Genomic DNA, 13,333 nt, shown 5'->3' on the forward strand with positions numbered 1-13,333 from the left:
ACTAACTTACATTCTCATCAGTAGTGTATAAGGGTTCCCCTTTGCCCACATCCTTACCAGCATTTGTTACTCTCTCTGTTTTGGATTTCAGCTGTTCTAACAAGGGTGAGCTGATATCTCATTGTGGTTTGATTTGCATTTCTATGATGGCTAGAGATGTTGAGCATTTTTTCATAGATTTGTTGTATTTCTTCTTTTGAGAACTGTCTATTGCAGCCTTTTGCCCATTTCTCAACTGCATTGGTTGTTTTTTTGTTGAATTTTTTTTAAGTTGCCTAGTATGTTTGGAAAATTAACCCTTTGTCAAGTGGTTTGCAGATTTTTTTCCCATTCTGTTGGAGGTCTCTTCACTCTGTTGATCATTGCCTTTGCTGTGCAAATACTGCTGTTTGATATAGTCACCTTTGTTTAGTTTTGCTTCTGTTGCTTGTGCTTTAGGGGTCTTGTCCAAGAAGTTGTCCCCTACACCAATGTCTTGGAGTATTTCCCCTCTGTATTCTTCCAGCAGCATCATAGTCTCGTGTCTTAAATTTAGGTTTTTGATCCATCTTGAGTTGGTTTTGTATAAGATGAAAGGTATGGATCTAATTTCATTCATATTATACACACACACACACACACACACATCTCCAATTTTGCCAGCACTGTATGTTAAAAAGTATCCTTAAGGAGCCAGTGCTGTGGCTCAGTGGGTTAAAGCCCTGGCCTGAAGAGCAATGAGATTGAAGCAGTAATCAAAAGTCTTCCATGGGGGCCAGTGCTGTGGTGCAGCACGTTAAAGCCCTGGCCTGAAGCGCCGGCATCTCATATGGGCGCCAGTTCGTGTCCTGGCTGCTCTACTTCCAGTCCAACTCTCTGCTATGGCCTGGGATAGCAGTAGAAGATGGCCCAAGTCCTTGGGCCCCTGCACCCACATGGGAGACACAGAAGAAGCTCCTGGCTCCTGGCTTTGTATAAGCGTAGCTCCAGCTGTTGCAGCCATCTGGGGAGTGAATCAGCAGATTGAAGACCTCTCTCTCTGTCTCTACCCCTCTTTGTAACTCTGTCTTTCAAATAAATAAAATAATAAATCTTTAAAAAAAATCTTTACTCCACTGTGTAGTCTGAGTACTTCTGTCAGAAATCACTTGGCTGCACGTATTTGGATTAATTTCCAAGCTCTCTGTTCTGTTCCATTGATCTATATATCAGCTTTTATGGTAGTACCATGCTGTTTTATTTCCAGTAGATTTGTAGTATACTTTGAAGTCAGGTATTGTGATGGCTCCATCTTTATTTTACTTGTTCAGGATCACTGGCTATTCTGAGTCATTTGTGATTCCACATAAATTTTAGTATTGCCTTTTCTAATTCTGTAAAGGATGTCATTAGTATTTTGAGAGAAATTGCATTGAATCTGTTGATTGCTTTAGGCAAATAGACATTTTTGTTATTGATACCTCCAATCCATGAGCAAGGAATTACCTCTCCATATTTTTGTGTACTTGATGATTTCTTTCACCAATGTTTGATCATTTTCTTTATAGAGACCCTTCACTTCTTTGGTTAAATTTCTTCTTAAATATTTAATTCTTGATTTCTCTTTCTGTGAATTTATCATTAGCATACACAAAAGCTATGTGTATGTGTATGTTTATTTTATAACCTGCAACTTTACTGGATCGGTTTATTAATACTAACAGTTTTTGATAGTCTTATTTCCGTGTACAACATCATATCATCTGCAAACATGAATATTTTGACTTCCTCTTTTCCAATTTTCATGCTCTTTATTTCTTTCTCTATCCTAATTGTTCCTGCTAAAACTACCAGTACTATATAGAACAAGTGGACATCCTTGTTTTGATCCAGATCTCAAGGGAAATGCTTTCAGATTTTCCCGAATCAGTATGCTATTGGCTGTTGGTTTGTGACAAATAACCTTTATAATTTTAAGGAATATTTCTTCAATACCTAATTTGTGGAGGGTTTTCAAATATTTCCTGTGCATATATTGAGATGACCATATTTTTTCCTCATTCTGTTGATCAAAATTATCGATTTGCAAATGTTGACCCACCTTTGCATTACTAGAATAAATCCTACTTGATGGTGATGTATGAGCTTTTTCATGTGGTTTTGAATTCAGTTTGCTAGTATTTTGATAAGAATATTTGCATCTATATTCATTAAGGATACATCTGTAGCTTTCTTTTTGTGTTGTGTCTTTGTTCAGTTTTGCTATCAAAGTAATGCTGGCCTCATAAAAAGATTTTTGCAGTGTTCCCTCATGTTCAAGATTTTGGAATGGTTTTAAGAGTACTGAAGTTACTTCATCTTTGAATGTTTTGTAGAATTCATAGTAAAGGTATCAGGTAGGTCCTGGACTTTTTCTTGATGGAAGACTTTTTTTTTATAAGATATATTTTATTGATTTGAAAGAGTTACAGAGAGAGGTCTTCCATTCACTGGTTCACTCCCCAGATGGTCACAGTGGCCAGAGCTGAGCTGATCTGAAGCCAGGAGCTTCTTCTGTGTCTCCCACGTGGATGCAGGGGTCCAAGGAATTGGGTCATCTTCTACTGCTTTCCCAGCAGAGATCTGGACTGGAAGTGGAGCATCCAGGACATGAACTGGCGCCCATATGGGATGCTAGGCCAGGGCTTTAACCCACTGCGCCACAGCTCTGGCCCCATGGGAGATTTTTGATAACTGCTTCAATCTCATTGCTTGTTATGGGTCTGTTTAGGTTATCAATTATATTCTTGATTTAATGTAGATATGTTATATGAATCCAGGAATTTTTCCATTTCTCTGAGGTTTTCCTGATTCTTAGCATATAGTTCTTCATAGTAGTTTCTTATGATCCTTTGTATATCCGTGGTGTTGGTTGTAATCTCTTCTTTTTCATCTCTAACTTTGAGTTTTCTTTTCTTCTTTTTCAGTCTGGCTAGAGCCTTCTCTATTTTGCTTATCTTCAACTTTTTGTATTGATGATCTTTTGTGTTTTTTGTTTTTTGTTTTTTTTTTGGGGGGGTGTTAAATTTCATGTATTTCTGCTCTGATCCTTATTATTTCTTGTTCCTGCTGATTTGGGGTTTAGTCTGTTCTGGATTTTGAAGGTCTTCCAGATTCATTATTAAATCTGTAATTTGAGACATTTCTCTTTTTAATGTAAGCACTTAATACTATAAACTTCCTTCTTAATACTGCTCTTACTGTATTCAACAGGTTTTTTTTATTGTTTTTGTTTGTTTGTTTGATTGATTTGAAAGAGATACAGAGAGAGAAAGAGATCTCCTGTCTGCTGGTTAACTCCCCAAATAGCTGCAACAGACTAAGCTGAGCAAATCCAAAGCCAGGAACCAGGAGCTTCTTTAGAGTCTCCTACATGGGTACAGAAGCCCGAGGGCCATACTCCACTGCTTTCCCAGGTGTGTTAGCAGGGAACTGGGGAAGTGGAGCAGCCAGGTCTCAAAGTGGTGCCCATATGAAATACCAGCACCACAGGCAGAGGTTAACCTTCTACACCACAATGCTGGCCCCCTCCAACAGGTTTTCATATGTTGTTTTCATTTTCATTATTTCAAGAGGGTTTTGATTTCCTTTTTAATTTCTTCAATGACACACAGATCATTCACTAGCATGTTTAATATCCAAGTATTTATTAATGTTCTAGTATTATTATTGTTAATTTAAACTTTTCTTACTTTATGGTCTGAAAGATACATGATATGATTGCAATCTGTTTAAATTTGCTGAGACTTAATTTGTGCCTAATATGTGGTCTATTCCAGAAAATGTTCCATCTGCTGATCAGAAGAATGTGTATTCTGTAGTTATTGGATGAAAAGTCCTGTAAATGTCTGTTAAATCCATTTGCTTGATAGTATGTTTCAGCTCCAGAGTATCTTTATTGATTTTCTGTCAGGATGATCTGTCCATTGATAAGATGAGAGTGATGAATCACACACTGCTATTGTGTTGGAGTCTATCTCTCCATTTAGATCTAATAGTATTTTCTGTATATAGCTGGGTGGTCTTGGGTTGGGTGTAAATAGTTCTGACTGTTATGACTTCTTACTGAGTTGAACCTTTTATCAAAATACAATTGTCCTTTATCTTTTTTTACAGTTTCTCATTTAGATTCCAATTTATCTGATAGCAGGATAGGTATACCTGCTCATTTTGTGTTTCCATTTGTTTGGTATATCTTTTCCCAACCCTTCATTTTCTGTGTGTCTTTTTGTTGTGAAGTGAGTTTCGTGTAGACAGCATATAATGGGTCATGGTTTTTTATCCATATGCCAGCCTAAGTCATTTGGTTGGTGAATTTAATCCATTTATATGCAAAGTTAGTATTGATAGATAAGAACGAAGACCTGACATGTTGTTGACTGGATGGTGATTCTCCCTGCTCTGTTCGTGAATTTGGTGGTATCACGTGTTTTCATGATGTTTATTTCAAATAAATGATGCCCTTTGGAATTTCTCATAAGGCTGGTCTAGTGGTGGTGAATTCTCTCACTTTTTGCTTACCTTGATAATACTTTATTTCTCTTTCACTTTTAAAGGATAGCTTTGCTGGGTAAAATATTCTTGGTTGGAAGTTTTATTCTTTCAAGGCTTTGAATATATCATCCCACTCTTCTGGACTACAGAGTTTCTGCTGAGAAGTCCGATGTTAATCTACTGGCTTTCCTTTATATGTAACTTGATGCCCTTCTCTTACTGTCTTTAGGATTCTCTCCTTGTGTGTAACTTTTGATGAATTGATGACTATACCTTGGAGAGGACGTTTTTTGGTTGCATCTGCTTGGGATTCTTTGAGCTTCTTGTATCTGGGTGTCCATGTCTCTTTCAAGACCTGGGAAATTTGAACTATTATTTCATTGAACAGATTCTCAACATCTTTTACTTTTTCTTCTTTAGGAATAGCTGTAATATGAATATTTGGTTGTATAATGGTATCCCATATTTTGTGTAGATTCTTTCCTTTTTCTTTTTTCTTTTGTCTATTTGAGTTATTTCAAAATTCTTGTCCTTGAGATGAGAAATTCTTTCTTCCACTTGGTCTATTCTGCTGTCAGATTTCTCAATCATATTTTTTACTTCACTGATTGAAGATTTTATCTCCAAAGTTTATATTTGGTTCTTCTTAATGAGCTCTGTCTCCATTGTAATATTTTCATTTGTATTACTCATTGATTTCCTGATTTCTTTTATCTCTCTGTTCTCTTGTATTTCATTGAGCTTCCTTACATTCATTATTTTGAGTTCTGTATCTTTCATTTCATAGATTTCTTTCAGTTCAGGATCTAACTCTGGAGAATCCTTGTGTTCTTTTGGAGGCATCATGCCACCTTGCTTCTTCATGTCTTCCATGTCTCTACATGTGCTCATCTGGTGTACCCATCCCTTCTTCTTTGTAGAATAATGGTTTAGCTGGAATGCAGGGTATCACGTGGCTTGTTGCTCTGGCTTTGGTTCTAGATGAACCCTGGAGTACAGTCTCTGAATGAATTCTTTTGTCTTAATGTCACAGTGTCTAAAAGTGACACAGTGGTCTAGTCTGCTGCAGTTTGTAGGGATAGAAGTGTGGCTTTGAGATGAATAAGGGTTTCCCTGGGTGTTTCTTTGGTCCACCGTGAGTTCAGTGTCAGTCTCTGTGGTGATGATGATAGCCAGGCCCTTGTTGTTGGTGCTGAGGGAGACAAGAGTGGCTGTCCCCTCGTCCTCCTGACAAGAATGAGTGATGCCAGGGCTTGTGTCACCAATTGCTGTAGCTCTAGGACTGTGTGATATATACGGATGGACCATTCCTCACGTAATGCTAAGAGAACCCAGTGCGTGCTGTGCCTTAAAATACCAGCAGCCCTAGTCTTAGGACTGGCAGATCTGAATTGAATGAAGCCTGTTCCAGTACTACAGAGTGACTACAGGGTGACTACAGGAGATTTTACTCTGGAAGGTTTAAATCCAGAGAGGTGGAATGATGTAGGCTCCCTATTTCTACTGGGTAGATTTCAGTGGCACCAAACAATTTAGAACAGGTTGTTTACAGTCCTGGTGTCGCAGGGTATAGTGGGGTCATTACCCGGATTTCAGAGGCTAGGCACAGATTTTTTTATTGGCCGTTCTTGGTGTTAGCTCCCAAAAGCTAAGGTGAATCCCCCTTGCTCCTGTATGCTGCATTGAATGTAGCTCTGGGGCTAATGCTGAGAAACCCCTGCAGTTGCAGGATGTATGAGATCTGTCCTTTACCCCTGACACTGCTCTGACTCTGACTCTGACATGACTCTGGTAGGAGCAGAGTACTGGCATGCTGTGTCACTTTTTCGCTGTTATGTATGGCATTCTGCTGGAGTTGGGAAAGGGGAGGGAAGTAAGACGGTTTCCTTGCTCTAAGTCTGGCATACCCTAGTCCTCCCTTCCAGCTTGAAGTAAAAGTCAGTGGGTGACTGTGGAATCCCCTCTCAGCTGAAACTTGAGTGGCAGGGTGCCTGGCAGTTTCTTCCTACTTGACATAAGGTGGCGACTCACAGCAGCCTGCGCTGTGCAGCTGGCTGCTGTGGTGTCCCTGTCTTCTCTACTCTTGTGGTTTTTTCACTTCTTCACTGAAAATTTCTGTCACTTTGGAAGGTAGTTCTTCTTTTGTTCTTTTCATATCCCAGAGCAGGTTGAGTTAGTGTGGTTATTCCCTGTTCAGCCATCTTGGATCTCTGGCGTTCTAATGAATATTTTTTTTAAAGAAAGTATTTGCTGGTTCAAGTCCTAGTTATTCTACTCTGGATTCAACTCCCTGCTAATACTCCTGGGAAAGCAGAGGAGGATGTCCCAGTTCCTGGGCCCCTGCCAGCAATGCAGGAGACCTGGATAGAGTTCTAGGCTCATGGTTTCTGCCTAGCCTGGACCAGCACTAGCCACTACAGCCATTTGAGGAATGAACCAGCATATGGAAAATTTCTCTGTCTGTCCCTCTCTCTATATAACTCTGCCTTTCAAAGGAAGGAAAGAAAAGAGGGAAGGAGGGATGGAGGGAAGGAAAATCTTTAAAATAAAACTTTTTGTTTGTTTTTTTGACAGGCAGAGTTAGTGAGAGAGAGAGACAGAGAGAAAGGTCTTCCTTCCGTTGGTTCACCTCCCAAATGGCCGCCACAGCCAGCACGCTGCGCCGATCTGAAGCCAGGAGCCAGGTGCTTCTCCTGGTCTCCCATGTGGGTGCAGGGCCCAAGCACTTGGGCCATCCTCCGCTGCACTCCTGGGCCTCAGCAGAGAGCTAGACTGGAAGAGGAGCAACCGGGACAGAATCCGGCGCCCAGACCGGGACTAGAACCTGGTGTGCCAGCACCGCAGGTGGAGGATTAGCCTAGTGAGCCCCGGCGCCAGCCTAAAATAAAATTTTTTACATGATGAACATGAGGATAACTTCAGTAGGGTTTTTCTCTTTTTTGATATCATATTTAATTGCTAGTTTAAAACTAGTATTTAAGTTTAGTTTATAGACAGATTGCCAAAACTAAGAAAGAAATTAGAATGGAAGAATGATAAACATTGAATTCGTCATCTAACTTTAAACATATAATAGTGGTTTTCAGGAGGTTTCATTTAATGAAGATTCATTGAACACTACTGTGTGCCAGATAGTCTCTAGGTACTATATTAGTAAGTGCAAATTTTTGCTAATGAAAATCACTTTCCTACAGAGAAGATATACATTAAACAAGCAGCTAATTACATGATAGATTTTCAGGTAGTTTCAAGTTTTATGAAGAAAAAAATCTCAGTATAGACAACAGTATCTGCATGATGTTGGGAGAAGAGCCAGTGTAGGTTCTCTTAGGTCAGGAAAGTCTCTTCTGAGAAGATGATATTTGTGGCCGGCGCTGTGGCTCACTAGGCTAATCCTCTGCCTGCGGTGCTGGCACTCCGGGTTCTAGTCCTAGTTGGGGTGTTGGTTCTGTCCGGTTGCTCCTCTTCCAGTCCAGCTCTCTGCTGTGGCCCAGGAAGGCAGTGGAGGATGGCCCAAGTGCTTGGGCCCTGCACCCGCATGGGAGACCAGGAGGAAGCACCTGGCTCCTGGCTTCGGATCGGCACAGTGCGCCAGCCATAGCGGCCATTTGGCTGGGTGGACCAACGGAAGGAAGACCTTTCTCTCTTTGTCTCTCTCTCTCTCTCTCTCTGTCCAACTCTGCCTGTCCAAAAAAAAAAAAAAGATGATATTTGAACAGAACCCTGAATAATGAGAAAGAATGAGCTAAATAATGATCTGAGGAAGATTATTCAAGGCAAGAGTATCCACAAGTATACACAAGTATAAAGATAAGCAAATATAAAAATTAGCTTAATATGTTTGAGGAATGTGAAGAGGCAAGCAGGAACAAAATAGAGTTAGGTAAAAAGGAGAGGATAGTAAGAACAAAAGATGCCTAGAAAATTAAGTTTGGAGAATTAGGTACTTAGAGGGCTGTATCCGATAGATACTTGAGTTTAAAGCCCATGAGTTTTGATTTAATATATGTTTAAATGATCAAACTGATTTGCTGTGGGGATAGTAGACTATAGCAACAGTTTTCTAAGTGTGGTCTGAAGACACTGAGAGTCCCTGAGACCTTGTAAGGGGACTGAATAATCAAACTATTTTCATAATAGTACTAAAATGTTCTTTGCCTTTTTCACTGTGATTCTCTTAGGCAGCACAGTGGAGTTTTCCAGAGTCTATGTAATAGGTGGTGATGTCTGTCATTGTTGTGAGAACTAGTGGAATATGTTTTTAATTATGTTCTAAAATTGCTGTCAGGTCGGGGCCACGACTCACTAGGCTAATACTCTGCCTTGCGGTGCCGGCACACCAGGTTCTAGTCCTGTTCAGGGTGCTGGATTCTGTCCCGGTTGCCCCTCTTCCAGGCCAGCTCTCTGCTATGGCCCGGGAGTGCAGTGGAGGATGGCCCAAGTGCTTGGGCCCTGCACCCACATGGGAGACCAGGAGAAGCACCTGGCTCCTGCCTGCGGATCAGCGCGATGCGCCGGCCGCAGCTCACCGGCTGCGGCGGCAATTGGAGGGTGAACCAACGGCAAAGGAAGACCTTTCTCTCTGTCTCTCTCTCACTGTCCACTCTGCCTGCCAAAAAAAAAAAAAAAAAAAATTGCTGTCAGTTTTACTTTCTAACAATAAGTGTCAATACATATAAAAGCCCTGTGAGTCCTCAGTAATTTTAAGAGTATGAAGATGTCATGAAAGAAATTCAAAGAGAAGCAAACTGTTGGAAGATAAGAGTAGAATAGAAGTAACTAGACTAGTTAGGAGCTACTGCAGTATCCTCCTGAGTGATGCTGGTGTCATAAACAGGAGAGGCAGGATGGAGACAGCAAGTCCTTATTTGAGGTATCCTTTGTTTAAAAAAAAAAAAGGTTAACAGAACTTGTTGAGGAAGGCATGTGAGTTTTGAAGGAAAGAATCATCAAGAGTGACACCAGATTTTTGTCCAGGATAATTACATGCTTGGTTGTAATCTGTGCAAGGTTTAAATGGTTAAATTATAACTCTTCCCTATAATTGAGTGCATAGTACAAACTCTGCCTCCTTAATTTTAGGGGTCATTTATTCCTTTGGAAAAAGGAAAAAGCTATTTGTTCCTTTGAAATAGGCATTAAACCAAAATCTTTATGTGATATAGTCACAGATGTGCTGGTAATTTTTGGATTGTGGTATTTACATGACATACATAACAAGAGATAGAACATTTGTGCTATGTTTCACATTTCAGCAGATGACTAAGAATACCAAGTAAGCTTACAACAGGTTTACAGAATTTTTACCTAATGATATACTAGATTATAAATTAAAATCTTTATGTTGTTGATGCCTATATCTGTACTTTAGAGTTGTTTAGGAATGAAAGAAAAATTTCTAAATTTCATAGCTTTTAAACTTGAAATTTTGCTTGGTTTTATGTCTCATAAAACAGTGTTTTGTTTTTAAATAGACTACTTTTTATTTATTATTTTAAAGTTTTTTTGTTTACTTAAGAGATAGAGTTAGAGAGAGAGGGAGAGACAGATAGAAAAGGTCTTCCATCTTGCTGGTTCACTCCCCAAATGGCTGCAACAGCCGTAGCTGGGCTGATCCAAAGACAGGGTCCAGGAGCTTCTTTCAGGTCTCCCATCAGGGGGCCCAAACACATGGGTCACAAACAGGCGCCTATATGGGAGGGTTAGCCACAGCACCTGCCCCAGTGTTTTGTTTTTAAAGATTTATTTTCTTTATTTGAAAGGTAGAGTTACAGAGAGTGAGAGATCTTCCATCTGCTGGTTCATTGCCCAAATGGCTGCAATAGCTAGGCCTGGCCCAGGTGAAAGCCAGGAGCCTGGAACTACATCCAAGTCTCCCACATGGTTAGCAGGGGCCCATGTACTTGAGACATCTTCCCCAGCCTTCCCAGCTGCATTAGCAGGGAGCTGGATCATAAGTGGAGCAGCTGGAACTGGAACCAGGCTTCATGCAGGATAACGGTGGTGACCTAACCCACTGTACCACAATGCAGTACCCATTTTGATCAGTAAAGGCGATGAGTGTATGATCAAACCAGAGATCTGTCGCTCCCCGTCTTCATGGGGGAACGACACAGGACCCTGCGCTGTTCTTTCGTCTGCTCGGCCCTCCCCGGGTTTGCTGCTGGTTCTTCCCGGGTTGGTTACTATCCCTTCCACCTCCGTGGAAGGGCAGTTCCCCCTGGCCGCATTCCCCACTTCCGCAGGGGAGCGGCACACCGCCGGCCGGTTCTCTCGGGGGCTGCACGGATTCCCTCAGATGTTCCCCATAGATGTTCCTGGTGCATGCCGTCTCTCTCCTCCTTTATAGTCCTCCTCCGCCAATCCCAACTCGGCTGAGTACGCTGCTCTCCAATCAGGAGCAAGTCCTACAGTTAATTGGTTGAACTGGAGGCAGCTGTGCGGAAGCCGTTTACTTCTCTCCCAGCGCCATATTGTGGGAGAGCAGATGCATAGAATAAGTCTTAATTCGAGCAACAGTCTAGTCCGGATTGCTCCCCACAGATCCCCCTTTCTTTTTATTTTTTAGCGTTGATACGCGCCTGTCTTCGGTGTCCCGCGGCACACACTCTGCTCTACTTGCTAGCGTTGCCACAGGCTCTTACAAGTCCTATCAATCAGGAAAACCGAATCCGGGTCCTCTCTTCGCCATTGTGAGGAGGTTTTTAGGCGCTGATGCGTGCCTGTGTTCGGTGCCCTGCAGCGCATGCTCTGCTCTGCTAGAACTGCCTGCAGGTGTTTACAAAACCTATCAGGCAAACCGAATCCAAGCCTTCTCATTGCCTTATTGTGGGGGAGACTTATTAGTGTTGGTTCGTGCCTATCTTCGGTGACCTGCAGCTCATACTCTGGTCGAGCTTTGCTAGCGCTTACCGCCTTAAATCAGGCAGACCGAATCCAAGCCTCCTAATTGGCATGTTGAGGGGAGGCCTTATTTTTCTCTATTTCTCTATCTCCGGGCATTTCTATTTCTCCCATTTTACTTCTATCTTCCAGCATTCCCATTTCTCTTTTACTTCACTTCCAAACTTCTGTTTCTCTTATCCCCGCAGCTTCCCGGCACCTCGCCGCTTCAGCCCGCGCGCCTCTCTCATCTGCGCAGCTTCCCGGCTTTGCGCGGCTCGGCTTTGCGCGCTCCGCGGTCTCCACGCTTAACCCTTTCGCGTCTGAACCACGGCCTACGCCAGCGTTCCCTTATCTATTCACGCCCCGTGCTCTCTCTGCACGCGGCGGCTTCCGCGAGTAACACAGCGTAGCTTGCGTCTCCACCACTAGGATTCAATCTAAGTTCCCCGGGCTAGCCTGGCGAATTCAACCCAGCGTACGTCTCCGCCCCACGGTTTGGCTTCCCGTCCTTTGCTCCCCGGGCTAATCAGACGGATCCCAACCTGGCTTACGTCTCAGCTTCTAGTTTCAACTTTTCGCCCCCTATTCCCGGGCTAACTTGAGAACCCCAAAGTGGCTTTCGTTTCCGCCTCGGCCTGCCCCCCGCGGCTTCAATTTCCCTAACATTTTTCTCTACCCGGTATGTTTCCCCAAGCTTTCTTCCAACGATACTCCTCCCTCATTTCTCCTGGCCTCTCCCCACAGTCCGCGTCCGAGTCTGTTTGTTCTAGCTTTCACTTTCGCTTTCGACCTTAGAGATTTCTCCCAGCTTCCCCCCGTAGTCCGAATCCGAGTCTATGCCTAGGCTTTCAATAGCTTCTTCCGGCTCCTTTTTCGTCCGGCTTTTCCCTAGGCTGTTTGCTAGTCTCTCTCTCCGATATTTTCCCATTTCTTCCCGTTTCTTCCCTCCTAAGTTTGCTATCCGTCCTAGGTTTCCTATCCGAGCTAGGTTTCCTATCCGAGTCATTTCTTCCCTCCTAGGTTTCCTATCCGAGTCATTTCTTCCCTCCTAGGTTTCCTATCCGAGTCACGGCACCATTATGTCGCTCCCCCTCTTCGTGGAGGAGCAACACTGAACCCTGCGCTGTTCTTTCGTCTGCTCGGCCCTCCCCGGGTTTGCTGCTGGTTCTTCCCGGGTTGGTTACTATCCCTTCCACCTCCGTGGAAGGGCAGTTCCCCCTGGCCGCATTCCCCACTTCCGCAGGGGAGCGGCACACCGCCGGCCGGTTCTCTCGGGGGCTGCACGGATTCCCTCAGATGTTCCCCATAGATGTTCCTGGTGCATGCCGTCTCTCTCCTCCTTTATAGTCCTCCTCCGCCAATCCCAACTCGGCTGAGTACGCTGCTCTCCAATCAGGAGCAAGTCCTACAGTTAATTGGTTGAACTGGAGGCAGCTGTGCGGAAGCCGTTTACTTCTCTCCCAGCGCCATATTGTGGGAGAGCAGATGCATAGAATAAGTCTTAATTCGAGCAACAGTCTAGTCCGGATTGCTCCCCACAGAGATCATTTTCTATTAGCCCTTTTATTACTTAATATAATGCAGATTACAGATTATCTTAATGAGATATGTTCTTACACCCAAATGTCACTGTAGTTTTGTTAGAAATATATCACCTTATCCAAAGGATCAGATATGTTACAGAACAAAGATTTGTCTTCATGAGCAATAGCAATAAGCAGGAACAGGTTCTATGGCACTGTGGGATTAAGCCACTGCCTGCGATGCCAGCATCTCATATGAGCGCCGGTTAGAGTCTCTTGGCTGCTCCACTTCTGATCCAATTCCCTGCTAATGCACCTGGGAAAGCAGCAGAATATGGCCCAAACCTTGTGCTCCTGCACTCACATGGGAGACCCAGATGGAATTCCAGGCTTCTGGCTTCAGCCTGGCCCCACCTCAACTGTTGCAGTCATTT

General features: G+C 43.0%; 1 protein-coding gene across 4 annotated transcripts in view; it reads left to right on the forward strand.

Moving 5' to 3' along the window:
- UBA6 (ubiquitin like modifier activating enzyme 6) overlaps positions 1 to 13,333 on the forward strand; it is a 97,166-nt gene that overhangs the window by 25,687 nt on the left and 58,146 nt on the right. The window lies entirely within an intron of this gene.

This window comes from Oryctolagus cuniculus, chromosome 8 (genome assembly GCF_964237555.1).
Source record: "Oryctolagus cuniculus chromosome 8, mOryCun1.1, whole genome shotgun sequence".
Classification (NCBI taxonomy): domain Eukaryota; kingdom Metazoa; phylum Chordata; class Mammalia; order Lagomorpha; family Leporidae; genus Oryctolagus; species Oryctolagus cuniculus.